This window comes from Galendromus occidentalis, unplaced genomic scaffold (genome assembly GCF_000255335.2).
Source record: "Galendromus occidentalis unplaced genomic scaffold, Mocc_1.1 scf7180000077170, whole genome shotgun sequence".
Taxonomy (NCBI): domain Eukaryota; kingdom Metazoa; phylum Arthropoda; class Arachnida; order Mesostigmata; family Phytoseiidae; genus Galendromus; species Galendromus occidentalis.
Genome location: NW_003805158.1, coordinates 3454 through 13358, shown reverse-complemented (window position 1 = coordinate 13358; position 9905 = coordinate 3454). Strand labels below are relative to the sequence as shown.

Sequence of the window (9905 nt, the reverse complement as noted above, 5' to 3'; positions counted from 1 at the left end):
TTCCTTGTGTCTTCCCCGCAGAGAACACTTCATCCAGCACTAAGCTTTTTCCCGTGAGCTTCGAGAAGCTCAACTCTTCTCTTCCGTCGAGAGAGATTGGACTCATTTGTTAGAGAGCTCTGGTATGCCCGCGAGGCTACCTTCTCCAGCCAGGAGCTGCTTGTCTCCGGAGATTCCCATTCAGTCTCTTTAACGGGGAATTGACGGGAGGGAGGCGGAATATTTGTAAACAATATATGTACATGCACGTTATGAGTGCCGGAATTGAGCTGCGAATGGTCCTCTTAGGGGGAAAAATGGGAGAGCAGGTAGGAGCCGCGGGAGCCGCGTGGGCACTGAGTATCCTGGGAGCCGCGGGGGAATTCTGGGTTCGCTAGGGAGCCGCGGAGCCAAAAAGGTTGGGAACCGCTGCCCTAGAGCTAATGTCCAGCCGCGAAGCGTGCAGCGGTCGTATCGTTCTGAAGTTGAACCCTCATATTCGTCGGGAGCGTCAATTTCTGAACGTGTCGCCAGAGAGTCGATTGCTTCAGGGAGGCATTGATTTCATCGGCGCGTGTCCCGCGTGGTATGACGGGCAGGGTCTGTCGGAAGTCACCGGACAACATGATCAACGCTCCTCCAAAAGGGACCTTGCAGTCTCTAAAATCTCGCAATGTCCGATCGAGGGCTTCTTAGGAGTTCTTGTGGGCCATTGTGCATTCATCCCAAATTATTATTTGACACGTTCTCAGAATGGTCCCCATACCAGAATTTTTGGCAAGATTGCATGTAGGCATCTCGATCGTTTGCACATTCAATGGCAGCTTAAGAGCGGAGTGAGCCGTTCGACCACCATCGAGAAGTGTGGCGGCGATTCCAGAAGATGCGATCGCCAATGCGATGTGCTTCCGAGAACGGATGGGCGCCAAAATTAGAGATATCAGGAAAGTCTTACGGTGCCGCCGGGTGCGTCGAGGGAAAACAGACCACCGGTACGATTCGCGATCGCAATCATGATAGTTTCGTAAGCGGTCAGTTGTTCTGGTAGCAGGAGTGGAACATTGGTCTCGACTAATTCAGCCAAAGCTCCCACGTCAAAATCGCATTCTCGAACTAACGCGATCTTGAGTATCCAGAGCACTTCGATCCGGGGCATGCATACCCAGCTGAACCCACGATTTGTTGGCGATAGTAAAACAAAGATCCTCAATCGAAACCAATGCTTCGTTATAGATCTCAGGAACGAAGGCTAGCACAGGGTCCTGGAGCAAACGGCGAACACGGTTCAGGATATCATCGGCCATAGAATCCTTGTGTTTTTCCCAAAGACCCTTGGGATCGGATGGGAAGCAAGTCGTCAGTATGAAGGCGTAACCACATCATAGACAGTGAAGTGAAACAAAACCACGGCCTCACGCAAGGCGACCCAGCAAGCCCGTTCCTCTTCGTACCGTACGCAGCGAGGCTAACAGATACGCTCAGAGCAGCAGGAGCGACCTCCGCGTTTTATGCAGACGACTTAGTAATCCTGGTCAAGGACAGGCCACGACTTCAGTCCTTCATAAGACGAGCGGAAGAGTGGAGCCGAGATTTCGGAGTAGACATCAACGAGACAAAGACCAAGGTCATGCGATTCAGCCAAGGAGGCACGTACGCACGGGACGACAGAAAAATCGACCTGAGTAGGTCGAGACTCGAGCTGGTCAACAGTTTCCCCTACCGCGGAATTTTGCTCACACCCAAACTCAGCTTCACTCAACACTCGAAACTTAGAGCGAGCAAGTGCGCCACGGCAACAGCTCTATTGGGAAACCTGACTGAGGTTGAGATCAAGCTAGCAATGAATATCTTCAGGATGAAGATAGCACCGGTTGTACCCTATGGGATAGAGTCGATAGCAGAGGACCTGAATATGGGGAACCTCGACCACCTAGACAGAATTAAGAGCCACTTCGTGAAGAAAGCCCTCGGACTACCGAGCAACGCGCCATCGACACTCGCGAATAGGCTAGCGGGCGAGCAACGCTTCTCAGAAGACCTAATCCTGAACAAGATGACCTTCGCGGAGAAAGTCAAGAAGGACTACGCGGTGCTCCTGGAGGAGAAGCGCCAGAAGTTCGAAGAATCTGAATTTACAGATGGACTAGCGTCCAGGACGCAGAAATGGAAAAGCAACAATCAACAGAATAGGAAACTGGTGTGCAGAACGACGTGGCACCTGCTTTGTACCAAACGAGACTGTTACGCGCCGATGGACTGCTCATGTAAATTTTGTGGGGAGACCTTTATCAAACTCCATCATGTAGAATCTTGTGGAGCAACAGGGCATGCATCTTTGTCTCAAACGGTCGCAGAGTTAAGGGACCGAAGTAGTGTGGTCTAGACTTTTATCTATCTGTCCTGTTTTTTTTGAACGAATAAATGAAAACGAATATGATGGCGTAGAGCGTCCGAATTTGACCTGGTCGACACGTATCCGACGCGTCAGACAATGTCGTATCCCAATGAGCGACGTCTTCAAGAAGATGTAACTTCTGGCAGGCTAATCTGTAAGTTGCACAAGCTTCGCCATCGACGGGTGGTACGCATCCCCCAGCGAGACACCGAGGAGCATTGTAAATAGAACGACTCCATTTACAAATGTTGGTGTTTTCAATATGCAAGGGGGGAAAAGTGCGGCGAAGTGGGGAAGCATGCGAAGGGATTTATTGTATACCCAGAGCGGTGGATCATCGACCACGTATGATTGACTCCTACTATCTGAGACTCCTACTATCTAATGAATCTAGAAAGTCCTCCGCAAATAGAGGCTCCCACCTTTCATGGCAGCAATCGAAGCGGCCCCTCTGGCTGTAGATCATCAGGCGGTACCGGAGAATTATGGTGGCTGGCGATATGAACGCTCATCTCCCACAATTCGACGGAAGAATGAGCGGACGAGGCAAACTCCTCATGGAGCTCGCCAACGAAAACGATCTGATTATTATAAACCTCACGGAAAAATGTCGGGGAAAAATCACTCGAAAACAGGGCGGCACCTCCTTTACGTGAGACTATGCACTCTGCAACGCTCGAACCTATAGAGAAGTGACAGATATGCATGTAGATGAGGACAAAGAAATCCTCCGGTAGTGACCATAACCTACTCACCATACAAACGGGCAAAGCAAAGGGTTACTGCCGCCCCCAAAAGGTACAAGTACCAATTTTACGGACCCAAAAAGCCGCGGAGAGGGCGTCAGACCTGCTGAGAGCTCGAGCGGAATCAACGAGATCGGCCAGCTACAGTGATCTGAAAGACGTCATCTTGCATGCACTGTGCAGAAATACGAAACTCGTTACTCTGAGCCCGAAGGAAAGCCTGTCATCACCCGAGCTATCGAATCTAACGAAGCAAAGTAGAGAACAGAATCGAGCATGGAGAAGAGCAAGACGCACGGGAGACGGCGTCGACGAAGCAGAACAGATGAGCGGACCCCCTCGTCAAGTAAGACAAGCGGTAAATCTGTCCACTGAGGGACCTGAGATGAGAGCAACTCTAGCTGCGATCTCAGCGTCCTCAGCCACTGGTCCAGATGAAATACCAGCGAGAGTCCTCAAAGCTTTGAATGACATTGGATGCAGCTATGTATCAAAGGTCTTCAACAACATCCTGAATGGTACCCACGAAATTCCGGCGGAGTGGAGTACAGGAAGGGTATCCTTAATTGAGAAATCTAACTCAGTCAAAGGAGACCTTACAACCTACCGACCCATCACAGTGCCCCATGTCCTGTATAGGATCTTCACGATGATATTAGGGAGACACTTTCAACAATGGACTGAGTGCACTGAACAGCTATCCGAAATGCAAAATGGGTTCCGGAGAGACCGCAGAGGCGATGACAACATATTCATCCTAACAACTGCAATCGAAATAGCGAGAGCCCAACACAAGGGCCTACTCTGCGTATTTCTTGATGCCACGAAAGCCTACGACCGAATCGATCGAAGTAAGCTGTGGCGAATTCTAGAAGAGAGGAGAATGAACAAACCATTGCTCGAATTCCTCAGGTACATGTACGAGGAGACCTGCATTTTTCTCAAACGTGGGGATTACACCTCTGACGAACTGTCCATACCAATCGGACTCCGCCAAGGTTGCCCACTCTCCCCAATTCTCTTCAGCCTCTACATCGCAAACCTTGAGCGAGAACTCATAAACACAGGACTCGGGCTCAGGTTTGCGAAGAGGGGAAACTTCCGGGACGTGAAGGAACAGAAAAATTCCACGATCCCGGGTCTATTATGTGCCGACTACCGTATTCTAATGACAAATGACATCAGGGATATGGAAACTCTCCTGGAGATAACCTCTAGATTTGGGAACAACATGTCGATCAAATTTTATCCCCAGAAGAGTGGAATCGTGCTTTCCTCTCGACCAATCCCGATCCATTGAATCTATCCAATCTCTATCCATACCCTAGATAGAGACCATATCTCTATCTATCCATATCTCTATCCAATCTCTATCCATACCCTAGATAGAGACCTCAAGATTCAAGGACTTTCAATACCCTTAATGGAATCCTATAAATATCTTGGGGTCGAACTATCGGCTGAAAATGACTACCTAGCTAAACAATGGCCAAAGTGGTCAGAGAAAGCCAACCAGGCGATCCAGAGACTCAATGCGAGGACCTTATGGTGCTTCAACAGATTTGAAGTCTCCAACATTCTCTGGAAAGCCACTGCCGTCCCGCAGCTCACATATTGCAATTCAGTAATCACAATGCCGAAATGGCTCAGAAACCACATCGAAGTCAGGCAAAGAGACGCGGGACGATGGGCTCTCGGCATACCACACTCGACTATAGCCAAAGAGTTCATCGAGGGAGAGCTCGGATGGAGCTCCTTGGACGCTCGTGAGACCATCAGAAAGGCGATGTTCTTCGAGAGGATAAGAAATATGGACGACGATAGATGGCCAAAACTTGTCCTCCAGGCTGCCGACCTCACTGAAACCTGAATCAAAGCAACAGAGAGACTCGATAAACTGAGCTTGCTTTTTGATATAGGGGAGATCAGACCAGCTAGAAGTTCATCGGGCGAACCTGCGTGGAATTTGCTTCGCAGAGAACTCAGACAGAGGGTGCGAGATAAACTGGATTCGGCATGGAAACTGAACATGGAATCCAAATCCACGCTGAGTACATATCGTAAATACAAGGAGACCAGAGGTCTCGACGTAAGATTGTACGACAACTCTCGCGGGAGACAACTCCTGGCACTTACAAGGGCAGGAGTGCTCAACGAAACGACGACATGTCCGCGACCCTTCCGTCAACTGCAGCTGCCCAAGATAAGTTATACCCGAAACAGACGAACATATTGTCTTAGGGTGTGAGGAAGAAATGTTCTCGCCCGAGGAATTCGCCTACGGAATCGGACTCCTACCTGACATCACACAGGAAGTCACCGAAGAACGAAGGCGACCCTGAACAAGTGGGAGAGACAAGATCTGTGAACGCAATACGTGTCACCCCTGAATTGAAAGGGATCATATGTGCATATGGAAGATCAATATGAATCAATCAATCAATGTCGGTCCACGTAGGCTGACTAAGAGCAACCTCACATAGAAGCACTCTTGATTGTTGGGATGAACGGTATACAACCGACCCAGAGCATTGGAGGAAATTCTCGTACCATGTCCTTCGATGTTCACAGTTGTCCCTCTTTCGCGAGCCTTGAATTTTTTCGCTTGCCCCGTGTAGTATTCCGGAACTTCGGAGTAAAGGAGAGTCTTCGGGAGGTCATCATTCGAATTTCTGCATAAATCGAAGAATGCAGTCAATGTTGAGGCCGGTGGAGCAGCCGCTCTCGCTTGTACGTTGCTCGCCGTGAAGTATACACGCTGACCGTTCTCGAGGTGCACCGCCAAATGCACAACTGCAGGTTCTCGTTCATGGATGGGGAATGACAGAATCCGCCAAATCGCTTCATTACTGTTGATGTAGCGTCCAGAGCGATATCGTTCCACTTCATCGACTGGTTCTGAAGTGTTCCTCATCTCGATAAGTGCCATATCGCTCCCCTCATTCACGTGCTTGCAAAAGTACTTGATGGACTTGACGGGATTGCAGTATTCGACGCTGATGTGCGCTTTGAAGGTTTTTGAGAGCAATGGTGAATACGGCACAATCCAGCTATTATCGATGACGATGACTCGATCACCGCACGGAACATCTTGCCGCCGTCTTCAAGGGACCTACGTCGACATTGGGGGTAACCATCGTTGCCTGGGACGGTTTCCGGAATCAGACGTTTCGGGTACTTTTTCGAGCATTTCTTGTCTTTCATACAAACACATCGTGGATTAAAGTCTCCGCAAGGCCCGTGGACCATGTTTCGTGTGACGACCTCGAATGATCCAGGATCGATGTCAATGTCTGGGATTTTGGCTGAGATGACATCGTCGATTCTGTCTGGTGTGATTTTGTTCGCCAACAAGATCAGGATATGTGCATGCGGGAGTCCTCTCTTCTGTCATTCGATGGAGTAAATCCATCACCGTGTTTCTCCAAAAACTTGATATTTCTTGATGAAATTCATCATTGATAGTAATTTCTGCCTGAAGACGCGAGCAATGATGTCGTGGCGATCGGATGACGCTTGACCTCGTAGCAAGAGCTCTTGAATTTCACCCCAGGCAGAATTGCGCGTGAATGTGATGAATAAATCGGGGCGACCATATGCGCGAACATATGTCATAGCATCCATGGCGTATTCATGCATATTACGCGGGCTCCCTGTGTACGTGGCTGGTAAAACTACCTGCTTCCCAACACTGTTGGCATCGACGTTGGCATCAATGTTCACCGCATCGCGTAGATGAATGTATTCCTCCGAACGCACTTTCGTTTATTTAGGCGGATATAGAGCAGTCGTTCGCTCTGGATTTTCACGTATATATCGACAATGAATTAGTGAAACAATAGCCGACATCTGAGAATGTTATTATCGGAATTGTCAAGAATCATGATGCGATAGGCGTAAAAAAATGAAATGGTACCCATCCCCTCCCTGCCTTTCAACCATTCATTAACTGTTGACCAGTTTACATACCTAATTCAAATATACAAGATTTACGTCAACCTGGAGAGTGACACCATCTTTGTGCATTGCTGAAGATGATACGTTCCGCCTATTCCCCCGCATAGGGAACAGATGCATTCGTCCGAGGGGTCATGGAAGCCTCTGCGGGAGCAAGTTTTGTGGTGAAAGCCGTGCATCGCAAACCGGGTGTATGTACTACCAGCATTCTGGGGCGCGGCCTTTGGCCGCGCTCGTCTCTTTTCTGTGCGTTTCCGGGGAGCGCATTGCAATTCTGTAAAAGCGGACCTCTAACGAAAATTGCGACGCGTCGCCGTTATGATAATCCGTTCCGATGGATCTAAAATTATTGCGACTGATTCGGCTCCGATAATGCTAAAGAAACACGAGTATGTAGGAGTCGGCGGTCAATGAAATAAGGGATGAGAGACTTCGTATTCAAACATCGAAGACAACATTTTTGAGTAAAGGTTTGGGTGCTCTGATTTTCAGTCCGTTGGGATCCGAACTCTGCTTAGCGCGACGTAAAGTTGGCCATGATTGAAGACGTCTCCTTGCAACGATGAGCCAACGCAGGAAAAAGTTTGACAAGACGCCTGTTCATGTAGTCGGAATCCTTCCAACGGTCTGAGGAAAAGGCCTCGGTGTTGAAAACTTCGGGGTCCACGTCCGTCAGCCTCCGCTCCCACTCGCGACAGTGCTCGGCGAAGGCCTCGGTCACCCGGAGATAGAATCTTCGCTGGACTTGCTCCGAGAGTAATGGGACATTCGCCACGAGATAGACGAGTCTGTTTCTGCTTGATCGGTGCACTCGCAGCACTTTTTTGAGAAAAGCCGCCTTGAGGCGATCCAGCTGCATGAAGTGGGATCTGCCGAGCTGAGCCCAGATCACTGGGATCCCGTAACATGCCGTCGGCTCGACTTTCAGCGTGCATAGAGCCTCGGCCGTCTTCAGGGAGAGCTTGTGAGGGTTCTCGATGCAGTGAAAAGCGAGATGACCCAGGAGAACTCGTTCGCGGAGATGCCGCGAGAACGAGCAGCCAAACGCCGAGAAGAAAATTCCGAGGTACGGGAAGTGATCAACAAGCTCAAGAGTGTCCAAGTCGATTCTGAACTGATCTGAGCCCGAGGGTCTACCACCGCGGCGGAATTTGAGAGCTTTCGATTCCGAGGCGTTGATCTCGAGATCTTTCTCAACGACGTATCGTTGCAGACTCCTCAGGGCTTGTTGGAGATGGAACCGACTCGACGAGAACAGGGCGAGATCGTCGGCGTACATGAGCACTTGTACTTTGGGGTTGCGGTCTTGTATGCGCCTAGGCAAGTCGCTCACCAATGTCGAGAAGAGAAGGGGGCTGGGGCAGTCTCCTTGGGCAACCCCAGTCGTTTGCCGAATTGGTTCGTGCTCGACAACACCGTCTTCGAGAAAGACGAGATCTTCCTGTGAGATCGCGGAGAGGAGGTTCAGAATGTGGCTCGGGACGCCAGCTTGAGCTAACCTTTCCAGAATGTAGCTCCGCGATGCAGTATCAAAGGCCGACCGAAAATCGACGAAAACCTTATTTAGGATCTGCCGAGGACGTCCCAAGACCCTCCTGACCCTGTTGAGAAGCACAGAGGCCGCCGTATAAGTAGACATTGCTCTTCTGAAACCGTGTTGCTCAGGGGGAGGAAGCTCTCGCTCTTTAAGAAGTCCTCGAGGCGTTTGGCGAGGATTCCGGATAAGAGCTTGTAGATCACATTCTTCTTGGCTATACCGCGGTATGAGGACGGTGCCAGGGGGTCACCCTTGCCTTCTGGGATGACGCGGAGGGCACTGGGTACGCCGTCACACGAGCCTCAGATCGGAGCCACTTGTATGGATGACGGGCAGCCTCACGGAGCAGAATGGCCTCGACCCTTCCGGAGTGGGCCGCCTCAGAGTCTCGGATCACTCGGCAGTAAGCTCGTCTCGATCTCGTGTAATTCGATGTCATATAAGGCTGGATTCTGGACAGAATGTATGCCTGCATCATGCACGATCTCGCGAGACGGCAGGCCGGAGAAAACCACGAACCCTATCGCCTCGGGTTTTTCCTCAGTATGCCCTGTCTTATGCTGTCGACGATCGCCGTGTTGAACTCTTCAACTGAGAGGTCTTGCGGATTATAGAGTAGAGGCGAGGCGGGTAGCAGAAGACGTGACACGTCCAGTTCCCGACTGAGTCCTGTTCGTCTTAGGGGTAATCTTTGACATTGTGTTGTCGTTACCCTGGTTCCGACACGTAGATGGCTCCTAACTCCGAAGGCCCGCAGCCGCCTCTGAACTCCCAGATACCGCACCTGATTCCCGGGAATGTTTGTGAGAAAGAGGTCGATCGTGGATTTGCCTTGGGGGCCGATGAAAGTGTGTTCGGGACTCTCAGTCGGCATCCAAAGCCCACTTACATAGTTCCATGGTTCGGAACAGAAGCTGCGTCTTGCGGGTTGGAGGCTTATCGACTGGGCACTTGAAATCACCGCAGACCAGAGTCGGTTTGGTGAGATCGACGGAGTCAATGGACGAGGTGACCTTCTCCAGGGAGACTTCCGGCTTCCCCGACGGACTTGAGTACATTGCAATGATATTGATCCTCCGTGGTGGAGAGTCGGATCAGAGCATTGTTCTCACGGAAGAAACTTTGTAGTCGTTGAACAATTTGTCGCTCGATATTTGGAATCACCCTGCACCGAAGCTCGATTCAGCATCTTCCATGAAGTATATTTGCAGGAACTGATGTTCTTCGTTCGGTAAAGGGAGGAGGGATCCAGCGCGATGATAAATCTGGCCTTGGCACTTGAACGCAGGCA

At 50.3% G+C, this 9905-nt stretch overlaps 1 pseudogene; it reads right to left on the bottom strand.

The window, feature by feature from the left end:
- Window positions 1-419: 419 nt before the first annotated feature.
- LOC100904313 (uncharacterized) lies at window positions 420-6744 on the bottom strand (annotated as a pseudogene).
- Window positions 6745-9905: the final 3161 nt, after the last annotated feature.